The sequence below is a fragment of the Abramis brama genome, assembly GCF_963993115.1.
Source record: "Abramis brama genome assembly, chromosome: 19".
NCBI classification, from domain to species: Eukaryota; Metazoa; Chordata; class Actinopteri; order Cypriniformes; family Leuciscidae; genus Abramis; species Abramis brama.
This window is the reverse complement of record NC_139981.1, coordinates 12,477,704-12,494,144: the sequence shown is the minus strand read 5'-3', so window position 1 is coordinate 12,494,144 and position 16,441 is coordinate 12,477,704.

The following is a 16,441-nucleotide window of genomic DNA, read 5'->3' as shown; positions in this document are numbered from 1 at the left end:
TTATTATACATTTATTACAATGTAATAATACATTGTGTTATTATACATTTATTACAGTATAATAATACATTGTGTTATTATACCTTTATTACAGTATAATAATACATTGTGTAATTATACATTTATTACAGTGTAATAATACACTATGTAATTAAACAGTTATTACAGTGTAATAATACATTGTGTAATTATACATTTATTACAGTATAATAATACATTGTGTTATTATACATTTATTACAGTGTAATAATACATTGTGTTATTATACCTTTATTACAGTGTAATAATACATTGTGTAATTATACATTTATTACAGTGTAATAATACATTGTGTTATTATACCTTTATTACAGTGTAATAATACATTGTGTTATTATACATTACGGTATAATAATACATTGTGTTATTATACCTTTATTACAGTATAATAATACATTGTGTAATTATACATTTATTACAGTGTAATAATACACTATGTAATTAAACAGTTATTATAGTGTAATAATACATTGTGTAATTATACCTTTATTACAGTATAATAATACATTGTGTTATTATACATTTATTACAGTGTAATAATACATTGTGTTATTATACCTTTATTACAGTGTAATAATACATTGTGTAATTATACATTTATTACAGTGTAATAATACATTGTGTTATTATACCTTTATTACAGTGTAATAATACATTGTGTAATTATACCTTTATTACAGTGTAATAATACATTGTGTTATTATACATTTATTACAGTGTAATAATACATTGTGTAATTATACATTTATTACAGTGTAATAATACATTGTGTAATTATACATTACAGTGTAATAATACATTGTGTAATTATACCTTTATTACAGTGTAATAATACATTGTGTAATTATAGACTGATTACAGTGTAATAATACATTGTGTTATTATACCTTTATTACAGTGTAATAATACATTGTGTAATTATACCTTTATTACAGTGTAATAATACATTGTGTAATTATACATTTATTACAGTGTAATAATACATTGTGTAATTATACATTTATTACAGTGTAATAATACATTGTGTAATTATACATTACAGTGTAATAATACATTGTGTTATTATACCTTTATTACAGTGTAATAATACATTGTGTAATTATAGACTGATTACAGTGTAATAATACATTGTGTTATTATACCTTTATTACAGTGTAATAATACATTGTGTAATTATACTTTTATTAAAGTATAATAATACATTGTGTTATTATACCTTTATTACAGTGTAATAATACATTGTGTTATTATACCTTTATTACGGTGTAATAATGCATTGTGTTATTATACCTTTATTACAGTGTAATAATGCATTGTGTTATTATACATTTATTACAGTGTAATAATACATTGTGTTATTATACATTTATTACAGTGTAATAATACATTGTGTTATTATACCTTTATTACAGTGTAATAATATTATACCTTTATTACAGTGTAATAATACATTGTGTTATTATACCTTTATTACAGTGTAATAATACATTGTGTAATTATACATTTATTACAGTGTAATAATACATTGTGTTATTATACCTTTATTACAGTGTAATAATACATTGTGTAATTATACATTTATTACAGTGTAATAATACATTGTGTTATTATACCTTTATTACAGTGTAATAATACATTGTGTTATTATACCTTTATTACAGTGTAATAATACATTGTGTAATTATACATTTATTACAGTGTAATAATACATTGTGTTATTATACCTTTATTACAGTGTAATAATACATTGTGTTATTATACCTTTATTACAGTGTAATAATACATTGTGTTATTATACCTTTATTACAGTGTAATAATACATTGTGTAATTATACCTTTATTACAGTGTAATAATACATTGTGTTATTATACCTTTATTACAGTGTAATAATACATTGTGTTATTATACATTACAGTATAATAATACATTGTTATTATACCTTTATTACAGTATAATAATACATTGTGTTATTATACATTAGTGTAATAATACATTGTGTTATTATACCTTTATTACAGTGTAATAATACATTGTGTAATTATACCTTTATTATAGTATAATAATACATTGTGTTATTATACCTTTATTACAGTGTAATAATACATTGTGTTATTATACATTTATTACAGTGTAATAATACATTGTGTAATTATACCTTTATTACAGTGTAATAATACATTGTGTTATTATACCTTTATTACAGTGTAATAATACATTGTGTAATTATGCTTTTATTGCAGTGTAATAATACATTGTGTTATTATACCTTTATTACAGTGTAATAATACATTGTGTAATTATACCTTTATTACAGTGTAATAATACATTGTGTTATTATACCTTTATTACGGTGTAATAATACATTGTGTTATTATACCTTTATTACAGTGTAATAATAAATGTGTAATTATACATTTCAGTGTAATAATACATTGTGTAATTATACATTTCAGTGTAATAATACATTGTGTTATTATACATTTATTAGTGTAATAATACATTGTGTTATTATACCTTTATTACAGTGTAATAATACATTGTGTAATTATACCTTTATTACAATGTAATAATACATTGTGTTATTATACATTTATTACAGTATAATAATACATTGTGTAATTATACCTTTATTACAATGTAATAATACATTGTGTTATTATACATTTATTACAGTATTATAATACATTGTGTTATTATACATTTATTACAGTATAATAATACATTGTGTAATTATACATTACAGTGTAATAATACATTGTGTAATTATACATTACAGTGTAATAATACATTGTGTAATTATACATTTATTACAGTGTAATAATACATTGTGTTACTATGCTTTTATTACAGTATGATAATACATTGTGTTATTATACCTTTATTACAGTGTAATAATACATTGTGTAATTATACCTTTATTACAGTATAATAATACATTGTGTTATTATACCTTTATTACAGTGTAATAATACATTGTGTAATTATACATTTATTACAGTGTAATAATACATTGTGTTATTATACCTTTATTACAGTGTAATAATACATTGTGTAATTATACCTTTATTACAATGTAATAATACATTGTGTAATTATACATTTATTACAGTGTAATAATACATTGTGTTATTATACCTTTATTACAATGTAATAATACATTGTGTTATTATACATTTATTACAGTATTATAATACATTGTGTTATTATACATTTATTACAGTATAATAATACATTGTGTAATTATACATTACAGTGTAATAATACATTGTGTAATTATACATTACAGTGTAATAATACATTGTGTAATTATACATTTATTACAGTGTAATAATACATTGTGTTACTATGCTTTTATTACAGTATGATAATACATTGTGTTATTATACCTTTATTACAGTGTAATAATACATTGTGTAATTATACCTTTATTACAGTATAATAATACATTGTGTTATTATACCTTTATTACAGTGTAATAATACATTGTGTAATTATACATTTATTACAGTGTAATAATACATTGTGTAATTATACATTTATTACAGTGTAATAATACATTGTGTTATTATACCTTTATTACAGTGTAATAATACATTGTGTAATTATACCTTTATTACAGTGTAATAATACATTGTGTTATTATACATTTATTACAGTATAATAATACATTGTGTTATTATACATTGATTACAGTGTAATAATACATTGTGTAATTATACCTTTATTACAGTGTAATAATACATTGTGTTATTATACCTTTATTACAGTGTAATAATACATTGTGTAATTATGCTTTTATTACAGTGTAATAATACATTGTGTTATTATACCTTTATTACAGTGTAATAATACATTGTGTAATTATACCTTTATTACAGTATAATAATACATTGTGTTATTATACCTTTATTACAGTGTAATAATACATTGTGTTATTATACATTTATTACAGTGTAATAATACATTGTGTAATTATACCTTTATTACAGTGTAATAATACATTGTGTTATTAAACCTTTATTACAGTGTAATAATACATTGTGTTATTATACATTACAGTATAATAATACATTGTGTTATTATACCTTTATTACAGTATAATAATACATTGTGTTATTATACATTACAGTGTAATAATACATTGTGTAATTATACATTTATTACAGTGTAATAATACATTGTGTTATTATACCTTTATTACAGTGTAATAATACATTGTGTAATTATACCTTTATTACAGTGTAATAATACATTGTGTTATTATACCTTTATTACAGTGTAATAATACATTGTGTTATTATACCTTTATTACAGTGTAATAATACATTGTGTAATTATACCTTTATTACAGTGTAATAATACATTGTGTTATTATACCTTTATTACAGTGTAATAATACATTGTGTAATTATACATTTATTACAGTGTAATAATACATTGTGTAATTATGATTTTATTACAGTGTAATAATACATTGTGTTATTACACCTTTATTACAGTGTAATAATACATTGTGTAATTATACCTTTATTACAGTATAACAATACATTGTGTTATTATACCTTTATTACAGTGTAATAATACATTGTGTTATTATACATTTATTACAGTGTAATAATACATTGTGTTATTATACCTTTATTACAGTGTAATAATATTATACCTTTATTACAGTGTAATAATACATTGTGTTATTATACCTTTATTACAGTGTAATAATACATTGTGTAATTATACATTTATTACAGTGTAATAATACATTGTGTTATTATACCTTTATTACAGTGTAATAATACATTGTGTTATTATACCTTTATTACAGTGTAATAATACATTGTGTAATTATACATTTATTACAGTGTAATAATACATTGTGTTATTATACCTTTATTACAGTGTAATAATACATTGTGTTATTATACCTTTATTACAGTGTAATAATACATTGTGTAATTATACCTTTATTACAGTGTAATAATACATTGTGTTATTATACCTTTATTACAGTGTAATAATACATTGTGTTATTATACATTTATTATAGTATAATAATACATTGTGTAATTATACATTTATTACAGTGTAATAATACATTGTGTAATTATACATTAGAGTGTAATAATACATTGTGTAATTATACATTACAGTATAATAATACATTGTGTTATTATACCTTTATTACAGTGTAATAATACATTGTGTAATTATAGACTGATTACAGTGTAATAATACATTGTGTTATTATACCTTTATTACAATGTAATAATACATTGTGTTATTATACATTTATTACAGTATTATAATACATTGTGTTATTATACATTTATTACAGTATAATAATACATTGTGTTACTTTACATTTATTACAGTATAATAATACATTGTGTAATTATACATTACAGTGTAATAATACATTGTGTAATTATACATTACAGTGTAATAATACATTGTGTAATTATACATTTATTACAGTGTAATAATACATTGTGTTATTATGCTTTTATTACAGTATGATAATACATTGTGTTATTATACCTTTATTACAGTGTAATAATACATTGTGTAATTATACCTTTATTACAGTATAATAATACATTGTGTTATTATACCTTTATTACAGTGTAATAATACATTGTGTAATTATACATTTATTACAGTGTAATACATTGTGTAATTATACATTTATTACAGTGTAATAATACATTGTGTTATTATACCTTTATTACAGTGTAATAATACATTGTGTAATTATACCTTTATTACAATGTAATAATACATTGTGTTATTATACATTTATTACAGTATAATAATACATTGTGTTATTATACATTTATTACAGTGTAATAATACATTGTGTAATTATACCTTTATTACAGTGTAATAATACATTGTGTTATTATACCTTTATTACAGTGTAATAATACATTGTGTAATTATGCTTTTATTACAGTGTAATAATACATTGTGTTATTATACCTTTATTACAGTGTAATAATACATTGTGTAATTATACCTTTATTACAGTATAATAATACATTGTGTTATTATACCTTTATTACAGTGTAATAATACATTGTGTTATTATACATTTATTACAGTGTAATAATACATTGTGTAATTATACCTTTATTACAGTGTAATAATACATTGTGTTATTAAACCTTTATTACAGTGTAATAATACATTGTGTTATTATACATTACAGTATAATAATACATTGTGTTATTATACCTTTATTACAGTATAATAATACATTGTGTTATTATACATTACAGTGTAATAATACATTGTGTAATTATACATTTATTACAGTGTAATAATACATTGTGTTATTATACATTTATTACAGTGTAATAATACATTGTGTTATTATACCTTTATTACAGTGTAATAATACATTGTGTTATTATACATTTATTACAGTGTAATAATACATTGTGTTATTATTCATTTATTACAGTGTAATAATACATTGTGTAATTATACCTTTATTACAATGTAATAATACATTGTGTTATTATACATTTATTACAGTATTATAATACATTGTGTTATTATACATTTATTACAGTATAATAATACATTGTGTAATTATACATTACAGTGTAATAATACATTGTGTAATTATACATTACAGTGTAATAATACATTGTGTAATTATACATTTATTACAGTGTAATAATACATTGTGTTACTATGCTTTTATTACAGTATGATAATACATTGTATTATACCTTTATTACAGTGTAATAATACATTGTGTAATTATACCTTTATTACAGTATAATAATACATTGTGTTATTATACCTTTATTACAGTGTAATAATACATTGTGTAATTATACATTTATTACAGTGTAATAATACATTGTGTTATTATACCTTTATTACAGTGTAATAATACATTGTGTAATTATACCTTTATTACAATGTAATAATACATTGTGTAATTATACATTTATTACAGTGTAATAATACATTGTGTTATTATACCTTTATTACAATGTAATAATACATTGTGTTATTATACATTTATTACAGTATTATAATACATTGTGTTATTATACATTTATTACAGTATAATAATACATTGTGTAATTATACATTACAGTGTAATAATACATTGTGTAATTATACATTACAGTGTAATAATACATTGTGTAATTATACATTTATTACAGTGTAATAATACATTGTGTTACTATGCTTTTATTACAGTATGATAATACATTGTGTTATTATACCTTTATTACAGTGTAATAATACATTGTGTAATTATACCTTTATTACAGTATAATAATACATTGTGTTATTATACCTTTATTACAGTGTAATAATACATTGTGTAATTATACATTTATTACAGTGTAATAATACATTGTGTAATTATACATTTATTACAGTGTAATAATACATTGTGTTATTATACCTTTATTACAGTGTAATAATACATTGTGTAATTATACCTTTATTACAGTGTAATAATACATTGTGTTATTATACATTTATTACAGTATAATAATACATTGTGTTATTATACATTGATTACAGTGTAATAATACATTGTGTAATTATACCTTTATTACAGTGTAATAATACATTGTGTTATTATACCTTTATTACAGTGTAATAATACATTGTGTAATTATACCTTTATTACAGTATAATAATACATTGTGTTATTATACCTTTATTACAGTGTAATAATACATTGTGTTATTATACATTTATTACAGTGTAATAATACATTGTGTAATTATACCTTTATTACAGTGTAATAATACATTGTGTTATTAAACCTTTATTACAGTGTAATAATACATTGTGTTATTATACATTACAGTATAATAATACATTGTGTTATTATACCTTTATTACAGTATAATAATACATTGTGTTATTATACATTACAGTGTAATAATACATTGTGTAATTATACATTTATTACAGTGTAATAATACATTGTGTTATTATACCTTTATTACAGTGTAATAATACATTGTGTAATTATACCTTTATTACAGTGTAATAATACATTGTGTTATTATACATTTATTACAGTGTAATAATACATTGTGTTATTATACCTTTATTACAGTGTAATAATACATTGTGTAATTATACCTTTATTACAGTGTAATAATACATTGTGTTATTATACCTTTATTACAGTGTAATAATACATTGTGTAATTATACATTTATTACAGTGTAATAATACATTGTGTAATTATGATTTTATTACAGTGTAATAATACATTGTGTTATTACACCTTTATTACAGTGTAATAATACATTGTGTAATTATACCTTTATTACAGTATAACAATACATTGTGTTATTATACCTTTATTACAGTGTAATAATACATTGTGTTATTATACATTTATTACAGTGTAATAATACATTGTGTTATTATACCTTTATTACAGTGTAATAATATTATACCTTTATTACAGTGTAATAATACATTGTGTTATTATACCTTTATTACAGTGTAATAATACATTGTGTAATTATACATTTATTACAGTGTAATAATACATTGTGTTATTATACCTTTATTACAGTGTAATAATACATTGTGTTATTATACCTTTATTACAGTGTAATAATACATTGTGTAATTATACATTTATTACAGTGTAATAATACATTGTGTTATTATACCTTTATTACAGTGTAATAATACATTGTGTTATTATACCTTTATTACAGTGTAATAATACATTGTGTAATTATACCTTTATTACAGTGTAATAATACATTGTGTTATTATACCTTTATTACAGTGTAATAATACATTGTGTTATTATACATTACAGTATAATAATACATTGTGTAATTATACCTTTATTACAGTGTAATAATACATTGTGTTATTATACCTTTATTATAGTATAATAATACATTGTGTAATTATACATTTATTACAGTGTAATAATACATTGTGTAATTATACATTAGAGTGTAATAATACATTGTGTAATTATACATTACAGTATAATAATACATTGTGTTATTATACCTTTATTACAGTGTAATAATACATTGTGTAATTATAGACTGATTACAGTGTAATAATACATTGTGTTATTATACCTTTATTACAGTGTAATAATACATTGTGTAATTATACCTTTATTACAGTATAATAATACATTGTGTTATTATACCTTTATTACAGTGTAATAATACATTGTGTTATTATACCTTTATTACGGTGTAATAATACATTGTGTTATTATACCTTTATTACAGTGTAATAATAAATGTGTAATTATACATTTATTACAGTGTAATAATACATTGTGTAATTATACATTTCAGTGTAATAATACATTGTGTTATTATACCTTTATTACAGTGTAATAATACATTGTGTTATTATACATTTATTACAGTGTAATAATACATTGTGTTATTATACCTTTATTACAGTGTAATAATACATTGTGTTATTATACCTTTATTAGTGTAATAATACATTGTGTTATTATACATTTATTACAGTGTAATAATACATTGTGTAATTATACATTTATTACAGTGTAATAATACATTGTGTTATTATACCTTTATTACAGTGTAATAATACATTGTGTAATTATACATTGATTACAGTGTAATAATACATTGTGTAATTATACCTTTATTACAGTATAATAATACATTGTGTTATTATACATTTATTAGTGTAATAATACATTGTGTTATTATACCTTTATTACAGTGTAATAATACATTGTGTAATTATACCTTTATTACAGTGTAATAATACATTGTGTAATTATACATTGATTACAGTGTAATAATACATTGTGTAATTATACATTTATTACAGTGTAATAATACATTGTGTTATTATACCTTTATTACAGTGTAATAATACATTGTGTAATTATACCTTTATTACAGTGTAATAATGCATTGTGTTATTATACATTTATTACAGTGTAATAATACATTGTGTTATTATACATTTATTACAGTGTAATAATACATTGTGTTATTATACATTTATTACAGTGTAATAATAAATTGTGTTATTATACATTTATTACAGTGTAATAATACATTGTGTTATTATACATTTATTACAGTGTAATAATACATTGTGTTATTATACATTTATTACAGTGTAATAATATTATACCTTTATTACAGTGTAATAATACATTGTGTTATTATACATTTATTACAGTGTAATAATACATTGTGTTATTATACCTTTATTACAGTGTAATAATATTATACCTTTATTACAGTGTAATAATACATTGTGTTATTATACCTTTATTACAGTGTAATAATACATTGTGTAATTATACATTGATTACAGTGTAATAATACATTGTGTAATTATACCTTTATTACAGTATAATAATACATTGTGTTATTATACATTTATTAGTGTAATAATACATTGTGTTATTATACCTTTATTACAGTGTAATAATACATTGTGTAATTATACATTTATTACAGTGTAATAATACATTGTGTTATTATACCTTTATTACAGTGTAATAATACATTGTGTAATTATACCTTTATTACAGTGTAATAATGCATTGTGTTATTATACATTTATTACAGTGTAATAATACATTGTGTTATTATACATTTATTACAGTGTAATAATACATTGTGTTATTATACATTTATTACAGTGTAATAATAAATTGTGTTATTATACATTTATTACAGTGTAATAATACATTGTGTTATTATACATTTATTACAGTGTAATAATACATTGTGTTATTATACATTTATTACAGTGTAATCATAAATTGTGTTATTATACATTTATTACAGTGTAATAATACATTGTGTAATTATACCTTTATTACAGTGTAATAATACATTGTGTAATTATACATTGATTACAGTGTAATAATACATTGTGTAATTATACATTTATTACAGTGTAATAATACATTGTGTTATTATACCTTTATTACAGTGTAATAATACATTGTGTAATTATACCTTTATTACAGTGTAATAATGCATTGTGTTATTATACATTTATTACAGTGTAATAATACATTGTGTTATTATACATTTATTACAGTGTAATAATACATTGTGTTATTATACATTTATTACAGTGTAATAATAAATTGTGTTATTATACATTTATTACAGTGTAATAATACATTGTGTTATTATACATTTATTACAGTGTAATAATACATTGTGTTATTATACATTTATTACAGTGTAATAATACATTGTGTTATTATACCTTTATTACAGTGTAATAATATTATACCTTTATTACAGTGTAATAATACATTGTGTTATTATACCTTTATTACAGTGTAATAATACATTGTGTAATTATACATTTATTACAGTGTAATAATACATTGTGTTATTATACCTTTATTACAGTGTAATAATACATTGTGTTATTATACCTTTATTACAGTGTAATAATACATTGTGTAATTATACATTTATTACAGTGTAATAATACATTGTGTTATTATACCTTTATTACAGTGTAATAATACATTGTGTTATTATACCTTTATTACAGTGTAATAATACATTGTGTAATTATACCTTTATTACAGTGTAATAATACATTGTGTTATTATACCTTTATTACAGTGTAATAATACATTGTGTTATTATACATTACAGTATAATAATACATTGTTATTATACCTTTATTACAGTATAATAATACATTGTGTTATTATACATTAGTGTAATAATACATTGTGTTATTATACCTTTATTACAGTGTAATAATACATTGTGTAATTAAACCTTTATTATAGTATAATAATACATTGTGTTATTATACCTTTATTACAGTGTAATAATACATTGTGTTATTATACATTTATTACAGTGTAATAATACATTGTGTAATTATACCTTTATTACAGTGTAATAATACATTGTGTTATTATACCTTTATTACAGTGTAATAATACATTGTGTAATTATGCTTTTATTGCAGTGTAATAATACATTGTGTTATTATACCTTTATTACAGTGTAATAATACATTGTGTAATTATACCTTTATTACAGTATAATAATACATTGTGTTATTATACCTTTATTACAGTGTAATAATACATTGTGTAATTATACCTTTATTACAGTATAATAATACATTGTGTTATTATACCTTTATTACAGTGTAATAATACATTGTGTTATTATACCTTTATTACGGTGTAATAATACATTGTGTTATTATACCTTTATTACAGTGTAATAATAAATGTGTAATTATACATTTCAGTGTAATAATACATTGTGTAATTATACATTTCAGTGTAATAATACATTGTGTTATTATACATTTATTACAGTGTAATAATACATTGTGTTATTATACCTTTATTACAGTGTAATAATACATTGTGTAATTATACCTTTATTACAATGTAATAATACATTGTGTTATTATACATTTATTACAGTATAATAATACATTGTGTAATTATACCTTTATTACAATGTAATAATACATTGTGTTATTATACATTTATTACAGTATTATAATACATTGTGTTATTATACATTTATTACAGTATAATAATACATTGTGTTACTTTACATTTATTACAGTATAATAATACATTGTGTAATTATACATTACAGTGTAATAATACATTGTGTAATTATACATTACAGTGTAATAATACATTGTGTAATTATACATTTATTACAGTGTAATAATACATTGTGTTATTATGCTTTTATTACAGTATGATAATACATTGTGTTATTATACCTTTATTACAGTGTAATAATACATTGTGTAATTATACCTTTATTACAGTATAATAATACATTGTGTTATTATACCTTTATTACAGTGTAATAATACATTGTGTAATTATACATTTATTACAGTGTAATACATTGTGTAATTATACATTTATTACAGTGTAATAATACATTGTGTTATTATACCTTTATTACAGTGTAATAATACATTGTGTAATTATACCTTTATTACAATGTAATAATACATTGTGTTATTATACATTTATTACAGTATAATAATACATTGTGTTATTATACATTTATTACAGTGTAATAATACATTGTGTAATTATACCTTTATTACAGTGTAATAATACATTGTGTTATTATACCTTTATTACAGTGTAATAATACATTGTGTAATTATGCTTTTATTACAGTGTAATAATACATTGTGTTATTATACCTTTATTACAGTGTAATAATACATTGTGTAATTATACCTTTATTACAGTATAATAATACATTGTGTTATTATACCTTTATTACAGTGTAATAATACATTGTGTTATTATACATTTATTACAGTGTAATAATACATTGTGTAATTATACCTTTATTACAGTGTAATAATACATTGTGTTATTAAACCTTTATTACAGTGTAATAATACATTGTGTTATTAAACCTTTATTACAGTGTAATAATACATTGTGTTATTATACATTACAGTATAATAATACATTGTGTTATTATACCTTTATTACAGTATAATAATACATTGTGTTATTATACATTACAGTGTAATAATACATTGTGTAATTATACATTTATTACAGTGTAATAATACATTGTGTAATTATACCTTTATTACAGTGTAATAATACATTGTGTTATTATACATTTATTACAGTGTAATAATACATTGTGTTATTATACCTTTATTACAGTGTAATAATACATTGTGTTATTATACATTTATTACAGTGTAATAATACATTGTGTTATTATTCATTTATTACAGTGTAATAATACATTGTGTAATTATACCTTTATTACAGTGTAATAATACATTGTGTTATTATACCTTTATTACAGTGTAATAATACATTGTGTAATTATACATTTATTACAGTGTAATAATACATTGTGTAATTATGCTTTTATTACAGTGTAATAATACATTGTGTTATTACACCTTTATTACAGTGTAATAATACATTGTGTAATTATACCTTTATTACAGTATAACAATACATTGTGTTATTATACCTTTATTACAGTGTAATAATACATTGTGTTATTATACCTTTATTACAGTGTAATAATACATTGTGCTATTATACATGTATTACAATGTAATAATAAATTGTGTTATTATACATTTATTACAGTGTAATAATAAATTGTGTTATTATACATTTATTACAGTGTAATAATACATTGTGTTATTATACATTTATTACAGTGTAATAATACATTGTGTTATTATACATTACAGTATAATAATACATTGTGTTATTTTACATTTATTACAGTATAATAATACATTGTGTAATTATACATTGATTACAGTGTAATAATACATTGTGTAATTATACCTTTATTACAGTATAATAATACATTGTGTTATTATACATTTATTAGTGTAATAATACATTGTGTTATTATACCTTTATTACAGTGTAATTGTGATAAAGTCACATTAGCTGCCACCGCTGGGGAAGCAGCACTGGCACAGGCATATATACGCACATACATACTGACCTCATTCATCAACATCTCGTTCCTCCCTACCATAGCAGCTATCATAGGAGTGGGTGCACACGCGATGATGATAGCACCTGGACATTCATCCATTTCTCCACTCTCCCTTCCATATTCATTCCCCGGTCATTTCATACACTTACATTGCACTGTCTGATTGTGTCGTCCGTATTGTTTGTCTGTGTGGGCGTAGTCAGTCTTCCAGCGCCAGCGGCCGAACCGAACGATCGAGCGGCGGCCGTTTATGACGTCATGGCGGGGTCGCGTCGGCGCATCGAAACCGGAAGCTGACGAAACCATTGTCTAGTGTGAATAGGGGTATACTCAAATGGAAAAATTATGTGTTAAGTGTATTATGTGTGAATGTATTATGTTTTATTTGTGTATATGTGTATTATTAATATATTATTAATTCATTATTAATATATAATATATTGGGAATGGATAATCAAATAGATGAAGTATTTGTATGTTTATTAATTGTTATATGTTTCGGGGATTGGTGTAGCCCAAAAAGGGGCGGGGCTTGGCCTATTTAAGCCAAGGCCAAACCTGAAGTCATGACTTGTTAACCAAGTCGGAAAGCGAGAGTGCAACTGTGGTGCCTCAAGCAAACCAAAACCTTTGTGAACTGGTGTACGGTAGATACGTTTTTTTTTTGTTGAAGAGTTTTCGTCTTTATTTTTTTGTTGTACTTTCAGGGATTTTTTCTTTTCTTTTTGTGTGCACCTGTACATATACTTCACTGTGGACGGTCTTCTTATTGGCACTGTAAATAAATTCCACCTTGCACGAAGTGCTTCTGCGAGTGCGCCATCCTTTTACATCCATACACGGACTCACATTTCTCCCCGAAGACGGGCTGGTAGGCTCGTCTTCATCACATTTGGTGGCAGCGGTGGGATGGCGACTCGCAAGACAGCGCCGAGAGGTAGAAAACCCAGGACGGGTTTACGATCCACAGAGAAGGCAGCGTCAGAGGAGGAGGAGACCTGGAATTCTGGTGAGAATACGGAGGATGAGGAGGGAGCCACGAGTCTTCCCAGAATCTCACCAAAGTCCAGTCCACAACCAACCAAGTCAATCACTCCTGACGCTACAGCTGACGAGGGTATGGTATCCCTGATGCGCAGATTTCTCAACACTCAAGAGCAGAGAGAGGAGCGATATCTGCAGGAGCTCCGCGGTCTTCGTGAGTCCATCGTGCAGTCGATTCGTCCAGCTGAGACCTCACTTGACGCGGAGAGTGAACGAATGGAGCTACCAACGCCAGCACCGAAGGTATCCACAAGACACAGACCAGCCTATTTCCAAGACTCCCTGAATGCCGCAGCACCGAGAGAGCCAAGGCAGTGGGCTGATCCGAAGATGCCGAGCTTCCAGGAGGGGGAAGACATCGAGAATTATCTTCGGCGGTTCGAGCGTCTGGCCAGGACCTGGAGGTGGCCTGAGGAGGAGTGGAGCAACCGTCTGGTCCCGTTGCTGACAGGGCGAGCATTGGAAGCATACCTGGCAATGGACGAGGAGGAAGCTGAGGTCTACACTGATCTGAGGGAAGCACTGCTGGAGAAGTTCAATATATCTCCCGAGACCTACCGCCAGCGCTTCCGATCGTCTACAGTCCCAGCTGCAGAGTCACCAACAGAGACTTACCACCGGCTAAAGAATCTGTACAAGCGGTGGGTTCGACCGGAGGAGCACTCCAAAGAGGAGATCGGAGAGGCCATCATCCTGGAGCAGCTTCTTCGGGTGCTACCCTACGACGCACGCACCTGGGTGAGAGAGCACGAGCCGAGGTCAGGACTGGCGGCAGCAAAGTTGGCTCAGCAGTACCTGAATGCTCATCGCGGCGGTCTTCGTACTCAACCACTCAAAGGTATTGTACGTGGTG